The following is a 19,115-nucleotide window of genomic DNA, read 5'->3' as shown; positions in this document are numbered from 1 at the left end:
TGCGAAGCCTCGTGTGAGGCTGGGGTCCTTTAATCTTCGTGGGAACCTCTGTGGCCAAGATATCTCTCCCAGTTTTTATCAGCCGCATGGAGGTTTGGGGCAAGTCCGTTTTGTGTCTCCGCCCCTCCTACCAGTCTCAGTGTGACTTCTTTAAATTCTTAGTTATAAAACTTATATTTAGCTAGACTTCAAACGGTTCTCCATGTTGATTGTTCTATAATGTATTGTAATTTTGATGTGTTCACGAGATGAGGCAAGCACAGCAGCATTCTTCTACTGCACGATCTTGTATCCAAGCCCCAAACTTTAAAATAGGAGCAGAGAAACACCAACTCACACTGGGGCTACTTACATGGCAAATCAGGAGAGAGGAAAATTTCGAGAAATCAATTAAGGTTGTTCAGTTTTCAAATTGTGGGGTCATCTCTAGGCATATTTGGTTTCTTCTTCTTCCTCCATATGTTACTGGTTATAAGGCTGGATCAGATTCCTTCTAATTGACTTTCAATTTCATACTTTCTTCTCCATATCTCCTTCATCACTCTAGTCATACTCTCATGGTCTCCTTCCAGACTCTTCAGAGCTGCTCTAACCAAACCCAAATATTATTCCATCCAATATGCATGCTACTTCCAGTTTAGTCTTCATAAAACATTGATATGATGACAGTGTTTACATCTTAAAAACATTCATTGGTCCTGTATTATGTTCTACAGCAAATGAGATCCAGATATCTCTGCCTAGATTTCATGGCTCAGGGTAACCTGCCACCTTTTCTCTGCTCTCTCTCCTCCAATAACCAACTTTATTTCCTGCTGCTCTGCTGTATGTTTGTGCTCAAGTCAGTGTCTGATGAAAGCCAACCTCTCTCTCATTTCTGTGATGTCTGTTCTTGGAATGAGGTGTCTCATGATAAGGCTTAGTTGGAATCCCTCTCCCTTTTCCTTCTAGCTCGATAAATACCCATTTATCCACCGTTGGCTCAGTTCTTACCTTCTCCTTCCAACTCAATTTAACACATACTTACTGAGCACCTGCCATTAAATTGAAAGTCACCTTACAGTATATGGTTGAGGAGTGCAAGGCTGAAGGAAACAGCTGGACTGCCTGAAGTCTGTCTGGACTGCACCAGACCTCTAGGTCCTTCTCTTTTGAACATCTACAGTGCCTAAAGTCTAGACCAGTGGGCCCCAGACTGGGCTCAAAGTAATCCACTGGGGTGTGGGAAGATATGTTGGGATTTATATTTACATTTTTTTGTTTCTTTTCAAATTTCTATTTTAGAGTATTTTTATAAAGTATATATTAGTACACAGGTACGTGTTTAACATTTACAAATAAATAATATATTTATATTGGGGGTTTATATACAAACATTTTTACTAATGGAATGAATGATCAAAAAATATATAGAGCCTCAAATTCACAACAATTTCAACAGGATTTTAGGTGAGCAAACTGACCCAGCCTAGTCCATTCATTCTCTTATTCAAAAGTTGTTTATTAATCCCTTACAGTAAGCTAGGCGGTGTTGAGAGACAGAGAAGTCATGCAAGAGATAAAAAAGACAGCTTTATTTCTGATGAAAGCTCACTGGAAAATGTGGCTTTAGATCAGGGCCAGGATGGTTTACTAAAACTTCAGCCCAGCAGTTAGCAACTCAGGCACAGGTCAAGTAGGAAGTTACAGTCCCTTTTCTACCTCCCTCCTCCCCAGCCAGGGGCCAGGCCTGCACCCAAAGTTTACTGCATGACAAAGGGCAGGTGGGAAGGCAGAAGGATCCTAACAAGGGAGAGAAGTGGTGGATTGAGTAGGGTATACACGGTTTAGTCTTTCAAATACACCTGTGGAATAAGCCATTTTTTGTTGGGGGAGGAAAGCACGTAACAGATGGAGAGGTCTCAGTGTTCCTGTAATATGGGAGTCCTTCCTAATAAATATGCCAGTTGTTGCCACGCAGCAGCCTACCCATCTGTCCCCTTGTACCTACCCCTAAAGAAAGAAGAGTCTGTGAGACGGATCCTTTCATGGACTTTGCTTCACTTTTGTGCTTATACTTTATATCTCCCTGTTTGTCCCCAGAGGATGTCTGGTTAGTCAATGATGGGTAAGATTCCTCAAGGAAGGAACAACCTAAGCCAGGCACAGTCGCATGGGGCCCCATCTGGAGAACTCACAGGGTTGATAGAGGAGGGCACAGACCCCCCACCTTTCCCTGGCTAAGGAGAGCTTCTGCCTCTGTGGCTACATTCCTTCCCACATCCTGCTTGGGAAGAGATTCAATGATGTGATAACATCGGCTTTCGATCTATTCATATGTTTAAAGGTTTTGTCCCTTGGGGAGGTACATACATCCTGAGACTTATGGTTCCACTGTCTGCAGGCAAGGGTGATTGGCTTGAATCAGTTTCCTAGTATAATGTGTGAGATTCACAGAGCTTGAGATTAACAAGCTTTACTTCCTTTACTTCCTCATCTGTTAATCAATAAAAGCTATGTGTTGGCTCCATTCGGGGTGCTCAGTCCTTTGAGGCTCAAGTCCCTTGGCCCCACTTGCACTCTGTTCCTGAATACTGTGTTTCTTAACCCTGCGCCGCCCTCCTCGCTTCCCACAACTTTTGTCGTGCAGGACGCGACAGCCAGTGTTCCCGCTTTTATCACCTCCTAATAAGTAATATTGTCTGTTCCAAATGTAACTCCCTAAAAAACAGTGCTCTTTTCTCTTTTACCAAAAGAAGAAGCAAAACACAGAAAACCTGTTGACAGGATTTTGAACTGTATATTTGAAGACCTAAGATCTGTGCTGAGGCATGGGGCTTGATGCCATTATATGGCCCTGCCCCAGAGTTTATTATCAGACTTACCAACACTGTGATAGAGCAGAACAGGGCTCTGTGTGTGTGTGTGTGTGTGTGTGTGTGTGTGTGTGTGTGTGTGTTTGTGAAAAGAATGGTGTGACTGTCAATCTCATCTGGATACATTTTAGAACTGCTTTTCTAGCTCCACCCCCTTATTCCCTACCACACACACAGGTACACACGCACATGCGTTCGCACACACACACACACACACAGTTCCTACCATTAAATGTTGCAGTCTCTGTCACATTATGGGATGGAAGACATAGGCCAAGGCATATGTTTGTGAGAAACCAAGCAAAGTGAAACAAACTTGTTGCTTCTCATTGCTTGTGAGCAGAAAATAATTTAGAAAAGAGAGAGGAAGAGAGAAAGATAAATACGCATTGGAAACACATCTGGCCCCTGGGTGAGGGAACTTGTTGAGGTCATATTGTCCATCCTCACTTCTTCCTCCCTGCCCTCATAGGGCAGAACTCGAACATGATACTCTGGAAGATTAAAACCTATCCCGTTCTTAAATATCTACAGAGAAAGATTTCACAACCCTCCTCAATAACTAATTAAAATGATTAACCATAGACTTAGAGAATACTTTTCTCCAAACTAGTGAGGCTTTCTTGCTTTAGGTTAAAATGGTTTCCTTCCATAGTGGAAGGGACAGCCCATCATCATCCTTTGTCTAATACAGTGATATTAAGTTGACCACTAGATTTGTGACTAAGCCAATGCTACGCCATCATACACCTATTTTTGTTTATCTTGAATCCTCTGTGGCACCTGTCTGCATCCTCTCCAGTTTTCCACACCCCACGTTTGTTGTGGAAACTAAATAAAAGGATCACATGATGGTTTCTATGTGCTTCCATGTATTTATCCCAAGTATTTAGCTTTAAAAAAAAGTAATGCTAATTCAAAATTAGATTTCTAGCTGTCCGTTCTGATTTCTTTGGGGTATTAGGACATTTATACATAGGTTTTTGGATATAGAAACCTTAATCCAAAGATATGAATGCTGGAAATTTCAAGCCAGTGCAGGACATTTTTTGACTAAATATTAGTTAGGGTACCAATTTGGTTGCTGTGATGAAAGCAAAACAGCTGCGGCTTCAAAAAGTAAAAGTCAGTTTCTCCTTTATGAACAGTCTAAGCATACAAGCTGACGTGGAAGCTCCACAGTAATGAAACCAGTCTTCTTATCTTGCTGGTCTGCCATCCTCTCTTTGTGGCTTCCATTTCAAGATCTTGTCACACTTTATCTGACAAGAAGGGGACAAGAGGAAGTAGAAAGCACCCCCTTCTTTTTAAAGGTACAGCTAAGAAGGTGTGCATATCACTTCCATTCATATCCCATTGCTCAGAACTTAGCTGCATGAGCATACTGAGCTGCAAGGGAGTCTGGAAACTGGCCTTTAGCCAGGTGATCATGCCCCCAGGTGGGACCTCCAAGTTCTGTTACTAAAGGAAGAAGCAGAGAATGGACTGGGGGGGACAACAGTTAGCTCTGCTGTTGCTTAGTAGAGCCAGCCTGAGATGATGTTTTGACCCTGCGTTCAGCTACGGGACTTGTAGACAGCATAGAAAGGATATAAAGAAGGAGATAATCTTGCGCTGCAGTAGAAGCCCAGACTACTGGGTAAGCTTGGCATTGCAACCTGTAGATCTCACGTCCGGGGTTCAATAACAAGGTGCACCTACCCTGCTCCTGGAAAAGAAGTTTAAACTTAACTCCAAGTATGTCCTTTGCTACTATACAACTGAGTTACAGTGATTTTCTAGGTGAAGCTTCCAGACTAAATAAGCTCAATATAAAATCAAGATCGCACCTTTGCTCAGTTGCTGTACTTTCAGAACACAGAAGGCAAGTACCCCATCACCCCTTGATCAGATCGTCCTGGTAGTTGAAGGTGCGCTACACTTCTCTGACAGAAGCAGTAATGTCTATTTGAGGCTTATAATGTTAAAAGTAAATTTTTTAAATGCTAGTAAATAAAAATTTTACATTTAGAAAAATCACACTACCACTGGCCCTCATTGTCAGGTCTGCATTACCCTAAGAACGTTCTAGGAAAGCAGCCATAAAAAGACACTTTGCTGATTGCAGTGCTATACATACTCCATCTGGGGCTTGTGTGTCGTATTTGTTTACATGATTAGCCAGGCACTTTTTCCTGTTAGTGTCCACATTCATCTTTTTCAGCGGTAACCCTGGTTTTCATCTCAACCTGACAAGACCAACCTGGATTTTGACAGTTACACTGATTTTTATCTGTTTAAACTGCTAGAAGCAAAATCTGATTTTGTTCCTGGCTTTTGTTATTGAAAAAAATAATAAAAACCAAAGCAGAATTAGATCAGGGACATCCATTATTTTAACCAGGAAAAAAAAATTAATATATAGCTCTACCTAAATATTGGATTAATTTAAGTGTATGGGGGATGCCAAAAATCACATTTAAAATTTTATTTCTCAGCTAATCATTTATTTCATATACAAATGTAACATTTATTTTGTCTACTGTGGAAATAATAATAAAATAATGATGAAAACTCTCATTTGTTGAGTGCTTAGTATGTACCTTTCCCTCACTGATTTCTGTGGTCAAAGCTTAAGCTTCGAATCAGTCCCACCCAAACTGCATGGCTGCGACACAGCAGAGGAAGGAAAATCGAGGCGCTTTGGGTAGAAGATAAACAATAGGTTTTACTTTAGTATTATTATTCCTGTTTGAATAGATCATGCATTCCCAACAGGGGCTATATTGCCCCCAAATTGAAAATTGGCTCTTGGAGAGTGAAAAAATCAGATATTATGGCTGAAATCAGAGTGAGAGGGAGATGCTACTATGAAAAAATAGTCACTGAGATGCTCTGATGCTGGCTTTGAAGATGAAGGGAGGGGAACATTAGCTAAGGAACATGGACAGACTCCAGAATCCGGAAAAGGCAATCAAACAGATCCTCTCCTGGAGCTTCCAGAAAGGAATGCAGCCCTGCTGACACCTTGATTTTAGCCCGGTGAAATCCATGTTAGACTTCTGACCTACAGAACTGTAAGATAAAAAAATTGTGTGCTCTGAAGCCACTAACTGTGCTAATTTGTTACAGCAGCCCTAGAAAACTAATACTCAGTTTCCGCCCCTGTTCAATGAGCAAAGTAAAATGATCTATGTCACAGGTTTTTTGTAACATTAAATAAAATAATCTATTTGGAGTCCTTCGCATAGGAACAGCATGACATATCCTGACCTTGCTGTATTCAGAGGTGCAAGGTTTGCACTCTGAGTATACTTTTCCTGTGTTTAGGTTGTTGATAGGCTTCTTTCTGTGATTATGTCAGTGACAACAGTTAAGTTTTATATTGGCCCTGTCATGTTAAGGGGACTTTACAGATTCCTCCTCGTTTCGTCATGTATTGATTTTATATTTCAATTGTGAGGAGTTCCTTTTAGTGACTTCTATGTAGTACCAACTCTTAGGTCCTTCCCCAAACTATTCTCCCTCTGTTGTCTTCTGCTGCTTCTGCCCTGTCTGAAGAAATACCTGAAACCTTGTTGGGGTCTTTGGGGAGGTGAGGATCCAGCAGGAGCAGAGAGGAGAGAAGGGCCAGCTGCCAACACCCCAGTAAGGGAATGTGAGTACCAGGTGGTTGCCATTCCATTGAGAGGGCTGGGAAGAATTAACTCATGTTGTGGGGACAGAGTCCCAGAGAGCAGTTTCCAGGCTCTCGGCCTCACGTGGAAAGGTGCTGGCTCGGTTATTAGATGGCCATCAGCTGTAATCAGATGGCCATCCGCTGTGGCTGGGTGGCCATCAGCTGTTACCGGTTAGCCATTAGTCACTGATATAACTGCCATGGCTACGCTAGGGGGTTGGTTGGTTGGCAGAGAAGTGACGGTGGATTGCGGCTCCTGCTTCTTGTGCCTCCAGCCCACCCGCCCGCGAGAATATAGTGGTATGGACTCCCCTATCTATGGCTCTGTGGGTGTTCCTTTTTGGCCTCACCATATCCTGTGTTCTTGTGTGGGGAGTGGGACCAGAGACCCTGCATGACACATGTATTGTTTTCTTTTTTTAACTTGAGAGAGAGAGAGAGAGAGAATCAGAGAGAGAGAGAGTTTTCATTTTTGTTTTTTTAAATGACTAAGAAAAAATTGCTCCAAACATGAGAACCTTGACAATGTCACATTCACCTTGAGGCTCCATGAAGCCAGTTGGGGAGAGCTTGGTATAAATGAAGTGAAAGCCACAGGTTTCTTCTATCTTTGTTAAGACAGTTATTTTCACAGAGAACAGCTTTTGCATGACTACAGGAAAAGAAACCAACAGAATTGTATTCCTACTGCCCAGTAGTAAAACGGTGTGTGTTTGCATACGTTATTTTTTAATCCTCATAGCATCCCTGTGAAGTGGATATTATCACTCTTATTTCCCACTGCGGCAGGGGGGGTATCTTCATAACATCACTATGAAATAGATAAATAGATACTATTGCCCCCATTTACAGCGAAGGACCCAGGAGCTCAGGGAGGGTGGCAGCTGTACTGGTCTGCCTGGGACAGCAATGTGAATGCTTTCTGGGGCTGCCACTAGCTGGTTGCCGAGGCAGAACCTTTCGGTTGAGGCCATGTTTCTAAGCCTGGTTTTCAGTCCTCAAGGCGCATATATTGGACATTTTGTGTGTGTGTGTGTGTGAGCTCAGAGATGCTCAGACTCTACAGTGATATATTCAGAATAACAAAGTTTTTACATGGATGGTAGATAAATCGGAAAGCTTATGTCTTTATTATTAAGGTGTTTCTTCCCAGGGACCAGGGCATCACCTGCCCAATATCGAGGGCTCACAGACTTCTTTTGCTCCCCACACCAGTCTGATCCCCGCACTGCCCCAGGTTCTCTGGGAAATCTGTATCTGGCCATTTTGCTCCCTTGCTTGTGACCCTTCGGGGACTCTTTGCTGCCCTCAGGATAAAGTGAAGGCTCTATACCTAAGTCACAGGCCTCTCTGACTCTAGGTTTATCTCTTCTCTCTTCATTCAGTTTCAGGGATAGTCAGGCCTGAATCTCTTTTGCATCTGGCCTTTGGTGTATTCTGGTCCCTCTGCTGCTACCATGTTCTTCCCCTTTCTTCTTTCTTCATCCTACACCATTCGTCTGGCTAACTGAGGGCCTCATTTAGATTTAATATCCATCTGGAAGCTTTCCTGGACCCTCCTAATGTCGGTTGTTTGTTCCCCACCCCCACCCTCCAAGTCACAGTGCTCTAAGAAAGCTTTGTATTTCCTCTATTATAGCTTGTGTTGACTTGTGTCTCATTTACTTGTCTGGTAATCCTTACTAGAATCAATGTCTTTCAGGCCAGGGTCCATATTTCATTCACTGTTCTACTACTTAGTATTTGTCACAAGTCTACCTATATAAGGAAGTACTCAAAAATTATTTTTGAATAAATAGAGAATGGAAAACCTATATTCAAGTCCTGGCTCTATCACTTTCTAGTTGTGTGATTCTTAACAAGTTCTCATATGTGTAGGACCTTAATTGCCACATTTATAAAAACAGAAATTTCATCGAGATGATAATGAAGTTCCTCGCAAATATGAACACACTGGGATTCTAATGCAACACATTAGCCATCCTGAAACCATAAATCAATAATCATATCTTGCAAATGTTAAGTTGGGAGTATTGCCATAGATTTCATTTCTTGAACATGGATTATTTCACTCCATCCACTTTTGTATTAGGTTGGTACAAAAGTAATTGTGGTTTTTGCAATTATTTTTAACCTTTTAAACTGCAATTACTTTTGCTTCTAATACATTAGTGGTCACCAGGTTCATACCTGTTTTTGTGTTGATATTTCTGTCCTTGACCCAAGGGTTTATTTTCTGCAGGATACGCTCTTCATTTACACGGATTGGCATTTCCTAATTGAGCCTCTTAAGCCTAAGAAAATAATAACTTCTGTTTTACTCTTTATGTCCACTGTTTTGGTCTTATGTTTGTTTTTACCAGGAAAGAGTTAATGAAATCTTTTGCTGTACTAAGATTTTAAGTGAATGTAATTAAATAAACTATTAGATGAGAACAGCAGTATCTAACAAAGAAATTACAATATTTGCTGATTATCCATGGACTTGAGTTGGTAGTAGACATAATACCATATATTAACTGTGTAGAATATTTGATAGGAAAATAAAAGAAAAAGAGAAAACTGCTAACATGCCAGCAGTGAATGTGTGAATGTCAAGTGTAAATTGTTGCAATAGCTCACACATAATGTCTGCTAGGTTAGCTCTTTGGTGAAGGAATCCATGACAAACTGCAAGACTGTATTTGAGCTTATACATTTTGGAGATTGCTTCCTTCTACATGCCTAAAACTTATTATCAGAGGAATCAGAATCTTACCACGTTTCAGGTACTTCTCGCTAGTAAATTAAACATGGTTAGATATTTCATTAATATATGTAATAATCTGAAGTAGTAATTTACTAAGAGATTTCTATAGGTGCTATTAATTTTTCCCTACAATTTGCTCTGCATTTCCTGGTAATTGTGACTAATTCAAAATTTGATGATCGACTGAAAATTTTTCACAAATTACCTCTCAACCTTACTGCAAAGGCTTGATCAATATTATTGAATGATATATATTATTGAATGAGATAAAACATTCGTATTCTAAGTAAAGTCACTACAAATGATTTTTAATCTCTGTTCTTAATTGAAAGTTGTCTTGCCCAATGCCGAATTTCTTTTATCTTTGGACAAAACTGTGTTTGGCCTAGTTGATAGGCTAACTAGCATTAGGGAATTTTTTTTTTCTCTCCATTACTTTCATGTATTGTTGCTTATTTAGCAATCGACGATGATCTCTGACCTCCTGATTCAGGGAAGCCCACTTCTAGGTTAAGTGGCCATGACCTTGCATGGACAGAGCATAGTCTGGACTCAGTACGTCAGGAAAACATGAAAGACAAATGGATTTGTTGCTTCTCTACTGACAAGTTACTCTGAGCTCAAATCACAGCCAATGAAAATGATTTCATGACTATAATTCTTGGTATATCAACCTGCATAAAAATCTACATTTTTCAAGAAAATAAAAATATTTTTTTTATTTTATATGGAAAATAAATTGTAGCTTATTTGGGGACAGCTTTTGCATTTGATTATAGATAAATTACTTTGTAAAAAGTAAATTAAAGAAATTAAGAAAGCAATGCTTGTAATTACATGTCTTAGTATTGAAAGTGAATTCCAATTTTTATGCTACAGATGGGGGATATGGATATGTAAATGAAAGTTCAAATCCTAAAAGTTACTGGTCATGTTGATGAACAACTGAATAATATAAATTTAGCTATATTCTTTAAAAATGTTAATTATTTCCATCATTAAGATCGATGATTCTTAATGGTGGGTGGTAAGGTTTGTACTTTATAAACAATCTAGTACTTTGTCTTATAGCTCTGATTTTTTAAATTACTATACTTCATTTGATATTTCAAATAACATAGGAAAATAAGAACGTTTTCATTACCAATAATTGAGAAATCCTTTTTAACTAATCTGCAGTTAAAAAAACGTTGGTCAATGGCAGAATTTTTGACAGAGACGAAACAGAAAGAAAATGAGTTATTCCCATGGTGCAGGAGTCCAGACGTTCTAGAGAAGGCAGAAGTGTGGGTATCCAAAAACCCAAGAGAGGACACACACTTGGTGAGGTTAAAAGTAGGAAGAAAAAAATACAGTACACATAGTAGACACTCAGTAAATTGTTTGAGTGAATAAATGAACTTAGACCGCCCAACCATATCAAGCATGGTATCGTTTACTCCACATACTGTGTACAAAAGTGACATGAAGGAAATTAATAGGAGTGTTGGGAGACAAGCTATTTGGGCATCTGCTGGAAGTCTTATTCATGTATAAATGAAAATAGGGTCTTAGATACCAATTTACCTCACTGACATTTTCATCTCTAGGAAGGTAAAGAAAATGAAGGGAACTCTTATTTTGAATCTAATTTTAACCAAAAAGAGGTTGATTGGCAAAATAGAAGTGGAAGGAACATGTGTCCATTTATTGAATAAATATTGAGTGTCTGCTATGTGCCAAGCTCTTGGAAGATTGTGGCCACATCATTTTAGCTTCTGTGATAACCAAGGAGCAGATGATTACTATCGCCAGATACGCGTCACAGTCTTTAAGAGGGAACTTTCAAATATTCAGAGAAATAGATGTGATTCTATAGCCTGAGACCCTAAAATAAGATAACCAAAGAAACGAGAAACCCAACCTTTAAGTTCAGATTAAGGCCCTTTCTGTGTGCTGCCAAAGCTCCGCAAAGCTTCCTTCTCAAATCTCGATTATACTCAGTCATAATTGTCTTTGTACTCATCTCTATTGATTGTGAAATTTTAAGCTTGAAGAGGGCAGGACTGCATCTATCATGTTTATCTTTGTATCCCAGCAAATAGGACAGTACTTGGCACATAGCTGACATCCAACAAATTACACACGCACACACACACTCCAAGTCTAACAGTCCACATTTTTTTGAATGATTAGAATTAGAGGTTTGAGAGTTCTAAAAAATGAGGAAGACAGATGGCTGTGACTACAAAGGGCATGTTCAAATTAACTGAAAATATAAAAGACCATTAAAAGAATGCAAAGGGAGGCACATAACCAAGAACAAATATCAAAGAAAAATAATCCTATTAGAATAATGTTAGGAAGCCTAGAGTCCAGAATGAACTGAAGTATGTAAAAAATTCCAAAAACAACAAAAGAGACTTAAAAAGCTGGCACAGAAAATGAAATCCTACAGGAATGAATAAGCCAGACATAGAAAACTGGAATCTTGTGATGTCAAGAGTGTTGTGCCCATTTTTCATAATAACATAGTTATAATTTCTATCAAGACTGGAATATTATTTTTATCATAGACTTTTGTAGAAAAAAATTTTAAGAAAGGGATAAGACCTCTGATGAAAATAAAGGATGATTCATGTCTTCTTATTCTTGCCTGTAATCAAGGATCATGATTTCCCACCTGGGAAGGGTAGAACAACATGTCATTATGAGGGACTGGAGGTGCACAGCAGCATAATACTAGATCCTTAGCCCTTGCTCATGGATTGGGGTCTCCTGGCCCAGACTGTATCCATGCCTGGGACTGTCCCACTTCAGCGAGCCATCTTGGAATTTTAGCAAATGGAGAAATCCCAAAAAGCCTGGAGACTGACAAAAAGAGGAAACATAAAATCCCAGCAATATTCTAGAATTTATTCTGAAACTTTCAAGAACACTCAGAAAGGAAAGTACCAATAAGAAGTCAAGCAGGACTAAATGATTCTCCTGTTTAATAGAATAACCGGAATGCAAGATGGAGAAAATGTAGATGTGGTGTATATGAATTTCATCAAGGCAGTTTTCAGAATATCTCAATATTTCATTGTGGATTTAATATAAGCTAAGTAAAGGAAGAGTTAAGTGGATTCACAACTAGGTTCACACAACCAAACCCAGAGTGCTCAAGAATGGGTCTATGTGATCCCAGAGGCTGATCTATAGATATCTACTTGTGTCTTATTCTAGGTCTTTCTTTATCAATGGCTTGAATGACGGTGAATTTGATGAAAATAATAGAAATAACAGCTATCTATTGAACTCCTATGTGTCAAACACTGTTCTATTACTCTCTATGCATTTAATCCTTATGACAATTCTGTGTAGTTTGTACTTTTATCTCCACTTAGTAAATGAGTAAACTACAGCACAGAGTTGAAATAACTTCCTCAAGTTCACACAGTTCTTAGGTGGCAGAGCTGAGATTCAAGCCTAGATTGTGTCTTTAATGGCATTAAGTTACATAAATGATATCTGTCAATTTGTGAATGGCCAAAGTGAAATGTGCAGCTGAAGTGGAAAGTTATAGATTTGGTATCTAATAGAACTCTAGTAGACTGGAAATAATTGGCCAAATTACTAAGGCAAAAATAATTTGAGCCACATAAAACTCATGCATTTAAGTTCCAAAAAATCAACTGTAAAAGTAAAGATTGGGGAAATAGGATTTACTAATAGATCAAGTGAGAAAGTCTTGGGGGTTTCATTTAATATAGGCTCATTATGACCAATGCATAGTGTGATGCGACTGTCAATAAAATGTAATCTTAGGCTGCATTAAAAAAAGAATAAAGCCACAGAATGAATATAGATATATGATCTATGTCGTATACACTCGTACATGTGGACGAGACGATTCAGCACTGTGTCACATAAGGAATGAATACACTCTCAAAAATAAAGTTCTATAGGGCTGACAATAAAAAATGTCTTACAAAATAATTTAGGAAACTATAAAGTCCTTTCCAACTATAACATCCTATGATTCAGTGAATGATTCTGTGCTAGAACAGAGAAAGCATACTTTGAGACAAATCTATTTGGGAAGAGTGGTCAGATTTATGGAGTGTCAGGAGGCAGGACTGGGAGCATTGCATGGAAGTTACAGGAAGGCGTTTGAGTTTTATCTAAGAATTGACTCACAGTTACTCTAGTGCAGAAGAAGCCATGTTAGGGGAGGCTTTGAATCTCCATCATGGAATTTGTTTAAACTCAGGCTAGAAGGCCACTTAATGAGGATGTTGGAGAGGAGATTCACTCACAGGTCAGGAAGATGGGAGACCTGTGAGTCCCTTGTAATTCCAGGGTTCCAGCAGAGAAGTTACTAGACTCTGTGAAACAAGTAGTAAGGGATGGATGTTAAGTGTTGAAGCTGTACAAGCTTGCAGAACTGGGGGTGAGTTGAGGCCTGGAGATGCTTTCCATGGGAGTTAGATTGACGTATGAACTAAATCAAGCACAAAAATCTAAGAAGATATTTGTTTGTGCCCTCCAGTGATACTTTCTTTAGATTTTGCTTCAAATGGTGAAGTCACAACAAAACCACCTGTTAGGAGGCATTTCTGACCCTGCCTGCAGGTGGCGCTAACATGACCATCTCAGGCTACTAGGTACAAAAAGCTCAAGGGGAATACTTCACTTCTGGGAGTATGCCAAGTATCAGCTAGACCTGACTTGGTTTCAGTTTCCGTTTCAAGCTTTTAGACAATAAATACATGACTAAGACAGAATGAGACCACAGTAGGCTTCATGGGAAACGTAGACTAAAAACTGAGGAAAAACTACAAACTACATAGTCTCCCCTTCTGGAAGGACTCCTGGAATTTCAAGGGACTCAGAGGTACCCCATCTTTTTGAACTGTAAGTGAACCCCTCTCCAACATCCCATTAAGTGGTCATCTAACCTTTGCTTGAACTAATTCTATGACGGGGACTCAGTCTCACCTAAGATAGCTGCCATTTAAAAACACCATATGTAACGGGAACACGGGGAGATAGCAAGTGAAGGAAGGGTGAGCAAGAACCTGGGAAATTGTATTCCACAGTGATTTGTCCTCATCGAGAAGTGGAGACCAAAATTTAAAACGTGGACATAACAGTGTTCCTTATCCCATTGATAATTTTCCTGCCCCATTAGATCTTTTGCCAAGCCAGTTTTACATTTCTGGCTCTAATTCTCGTGAATGCTAAGATTTCTCAGTTGGAATGAACCCACTAAATAATTTTTAAACAATTCCCTCTGTTTGCATTGAACCAAATGATGGCAACAGGCTAGTGGAATAAAGCACAAGCTTGGGAGTCAGTTTCGGAGGTCTGAACCCCCTCCTTGCTGTTGTCTGGCTCTGGGACTTTGGGCTTGGCCTTAACTTCTATACTCTTAGGTCTCTCACCTATGAAATGGAGATAATAACACCTTTCTTGCAGAAGTATGGTGGGGACTCAGTGAAATATAAAGATATGATAAAATCATCCAGCGTGATGCCTGAGGGGGTTTTGTTTTGTTTGCTGTTGTATTCCCCATCATCTTGGACAGTGGAGATCCTCAGTAAAAGTTTAAGTGAACACTGAACGAATGAATGAATGAATGAATGTGCTCAGTGTATAACTCTTGCTAAAGGGATGGCAGTGTTATCAGACATGAGAGTCTTTGTAAAGACAGGCTCATTATTCAGAGGTTTGAAGAAAGAGAATTCTTTGTCATTGCCAAATTTATTTTTTCCCATCATGCAGCATAGTTTCAAGATTTTTTAAAAACTAAACTAAAATTGTGACCATTATGTAGTCTTTATAGTCTTTCCTCAGTCCTTACCCCATGCTTTCCATGAGATCTAGAGTGATCTCCTTTTATCTAGTCATATTTGAAAGCTTGAAACGAAAAATGAAACCAAGTTAAGTCTGGCTGGTAGCCATTCAGAAATAGATCTTTTTTTTTTTTAAGTAGATTAATTTTCAAATATGTTTTCCCTCGTTAATACTTCTCATATTTTTAAAAGAAGCATTTAGTAAAACAACAAGACTGTCTTTTCAGTGTCTGGTTATCTCTTTTCCAAGACTGAATTTGGTAAAATACAAAATATTAGCCATTGGTCACCTCCCAGTCTATAACACCAGGTAAAAATAAAACCAAATGAAAATTTTAATGTAATTTATGAGTTGCTTTCCTACAGCTAAGTGAAACTCAGCTACATAATTTTATTTGTTTTGGAGCCTTTAATATTAGTCAGATTACAGCATATGTTTTTGCAAAACTAAAAGGACAAAAACATCAAATTACATCTAGTTAAAATGGTTAAAAAAAAAAAAAACCACCCAGTTTTCAATTTGGCATTTCAAGGAAATAGGATCTAGTTTCAGAACTTTGTAAACAAAAATGACAGGGGGGTGGGGTGGGGGTGAGAAGGAACACGCCCGTTTTCTGAAAGGAAAGTGAAACAAGGATGCTTTCTCTCTGCTGCATTATGAAGAGGGCAAGCATATAATTGAAACCACACCACGTAACACCTTTTTACATACTGCCTTCTGGTGTCATCTAATCACTTACTGCATGGTAATCTTATCTCCCTTTAGGAGCCAGTCTTAAAATTACACTGCATTACACTTAGCTAAACACATTGCATCTAGCCGAGACACACAGTGGACCCCCAATAAATATTGATTGATTAACTGTCACACATCACTTGCTTGTTTCTGCCAGAGAGGTTTCAGTTTTGCTCTTCCTCTTACCTGAAATGCCATTCCCATTATTGCAGTACTGCCTCAAATCAGTGGACAAGAGAACCTTCTCTCAGAACTCCTCTCTGATTAAACCCACCCAAACTAAAGCCATCTCACCCCTCTGGAAGCTCCTTTTATTAACACAGTTGTAGTCATTGCATAATGATTTGTTTAAGATTCTGTTACTGGCATTCTTATTTCTCTTGACTCTGCACCCCCTCCCCCCATGCCCACAATATATACTTCTCAGGAACAGACATATATGCAGTAGAATATTACTAAGCCATAAAAATGAATGAAACCTTGCTACTTGAGACAACATGGATGAACCTAGAAGAAACAAGTATTATGCTAATAAAATAAGTCAGAGAAAGACAGATACCATATGATTACACTTTTATGTGGAATCTACAAAACAAAATGAACGAACAAACAGAAACAAACTCATAGATACAGAGAACATTTTGATGGTTGCCAGATGGAGGGGGTTGGGAAATGGGTGAAAAGGGGGAAAGGATTAAGATGTACAAATTTCCAGTTATAAAAACAGTCACATGGGAATATAGTCAATAATATTGTAATAACTATGTATGGTGCCAGAGGATACTAGACTTCTTGGAGGGGATCACTTCATATGTTATATAAATGTCTAATTACTATGTTGTACACCTGAAACTAATATAATTATGTCAATTAATTGAAATTTTTAAAAAAGATTATTGTTTATATATATATATATATTTTTTTTAAAAGAACAGGCATTGGGCACACACACGGACACCCCTCCACATAGTGTCCAGCCCATGGGGAAGACTCAAAGACATGTTCTGAAGCTTAATAACGAACTTTTTAGTGTTAGAAAAAAAAACAGACAACTCTGTTTGCTTGTCTCTATCCGTCTGCTAACAATGGGTATAAATGGAATCAAGGCTATGAGAGATGGATCTTTTTCATCAAACAAGTGACCAAAACCTAATACATGTACGCCTGAAAATTTCTTTCAGATAGATTGGATGACTAATAGAAAGTCTTCCAAAGGGAAATAATATATGGTGTTATATTTATTTGAGAGGCCTCTACAATATTTGAACTACTGTACAAAAGCAATTTTGATTTATTCAATCTTTAGAAAAATGATTTGGAAGAGATTACCCTTCATATTGCTAAGGCTTATAGACCATCATAAGCATTTGATACTTTCCAAACTGCCCCTAGTAGGAGTTGAGCCACAGGGCAGGCTGGAGCTCCGTGCAAAGTAAAGTCTGAGGTGTCTGCTCCTGGAGCTTTTATGCTGCAAACTAAAGGAGTAAGCAGGCAGGCCATGAGAAGGTTTACAAAAAATCCGCGGTGTGCATGTGAGTGTCAGCAGCAAAAATGACCCATATCTATGGGTGGAGTTACAGGGGTACATAAAAGTGAGGTTAGTAGAAACCAAATGTGTTTAGCATTGGGTTGGAAACCCTTTATTTTTTGTTTTCTTATACTCCATAGAAAAGGTAAAATTTTAGTCTTTCTATTTTGGACAGAGCATAGGCTTTGATAGAGAGAAACTAGAGGCATAGTCTAGAGATCGGTTTATCCCCACTACAAGGCTCTGAGTTAAGAAGAAATAAAATAAGTAGATGTTGGGGTAGTTACCTGGTTAAAGAGATGGGATACATGGGGTCCAGTATGGGAAGATGTGGAGGGCTTTGGTGCACATGATTAGACCTTGACTCTGAGAGTGACTAAAACATTGCAGGGTTGGAGATATGGGGAGAGGAGGATAAGGATTGGATTGGAAGGTGTGCAAAGTACTGTGGCTAGAACAGCGTTGGATAATGCTTGTTTTAATTGTGGCGTTTAAAGTGATAACCCAGTACTAGGTGTTGAAAACTGGGGAATAAATTATTAAAGACTCATTGTAACCCAGAAAGGAAAAATAAAATGAGAGGACATTTATACTTCTCTTTCCACATGTCTTTATTGAACATTTAATTGTCAAAGACATTCTACTAGGTAATTTGGAAAAGAGAAAGGAGAAATAGAATTTATCAGAGCCAGACTTTTTAAAAGAAAGCAATTATTTTTGTTATTCATTAAATCTATGAATATCTTGTATATTTGAAGCATTTTTGAAGTATTTATTAATTTTCCCAAAATAGCACATTACAGGTGACAAATTTCTATTTTTTTTATTATAGTTAGAAATGGAAATAAAATTCGCTGAGTAAATGTGAGCTCTAGAATTTTGAGCATATCATAAAATGGCCAAAATGAATTTTTATTATCTGTGATTGCATTAGAATAAACTCAAGGGCATTAACATCATATTCTTTCCTTTATCCATCTTGATATAATTACCTGAAATCAGAATGTTTTGAAGGAGATTTAGTAATTTTTGGATTGTTCTCTTAGTAGCTCTAAGACTTTATTTGAACTTTGCTCTTTCTATGTTGTAACTGCTTGTTATCCTCTAAAGAGAAGTACCTTAGCTGTGGATTTGAATTCTAGAGTCCTGGTCACATCTGCTAGATACAAGGCAGGAACCTGTGACCTGGCACGGGTCTCTGAGCCATGCTACAGGCAAGAGGTGTTATAGTTTTGCATTCACTTTTGCTTGTGCTGAAGTTGTAAGAACATGGAAAACAAATGACCCTGTGGACAAAGAGCCCCCTGAGAGTGTATATCCGTCTTAGCAATGCTGCAGTCAGGCCTTGACCCTGGGCTGCCATCCTGGAGTTGCCCTAGTCTTCCCATAATGTGGCGGTGTCCGAGGGGAGGGAAGAGTGTAGCCAAATGAGGACAATTTCTGGTCAGAAGGTAGTGTTTCAAGGGCCACCTCCATCACCGCCTAGATGCATGACCACAACCTCTCAAAGCTTAGTTTCTCATCTGCGAATGAGGACCATGGGAAAGCAACCCCCTTAGCAGGGAGATGGGGACAACTATTGGGGGGCAGAATGGAGAAGGTTTTCATACCTGCCAGTCCTTCTCTATTTACAGGCAAATTAGTCCTATATATGCGCACGTTACCTTGTTTTCTGGTTTGCTCTTTAAAAAACTAACACGTAAGTTTAACATGTCCTTAGAAAGGTGCTATGCCTCTTTAGGGTTAGTTCTCTCTTGGTCCTCACCATTA

At 39.0% G+C, this 19,115-nt stretch overlaps 1 protein-coding gene across 5 annotated transcripts in view; it reads left to right on the top strand.

Moving 5' to 3' along the window:
• Positions 1-19,115, top strand: part of SPATS2L (spermatogenesis associated serine rich 2 like) — a 160,868-nt gene that overhangs the window by 50,282 nt on the left and 91,471 nt on the right. The window contains exon 1 of one of the 5 annotated variants that reach the window (XM_033112561.1): positions 14,122-14,140. The exons of the other annotated variants lie outside the window; for them this stretch is intronic. The gene's annotated coding sequence lies outside the window, so the exon portion shown is untranslated. Of the gene's footprint in view, positions 1-14,121; positions 14,141-19,115 lie in introns of those variants that run through there. 5 annotated transcript variants of the gene reach the window in all.

The sequence above is a fragment of the Rhinolophus ferrumequinum genome, chromosome 8 (assembly GCF_004115265.2).
Source record: "Rhinolophus ferrumequinum isolate MPI-CBG mRhiFer1 chromosome 8, mRhiFer1_v1.p, whole genome shotgun sequence".
Lineage (NCBI taxonomy): Eukaryota > Metazoa > Chordata > Mammalia > Chiroptera > Rhinolophidae > Rhinolophus > Rhinolophus ferrumequinum.
Note: the sequence above shows the minus strand (reverse complement) of the source record. Positions and strands in the feature narration are given on the sequence as shown.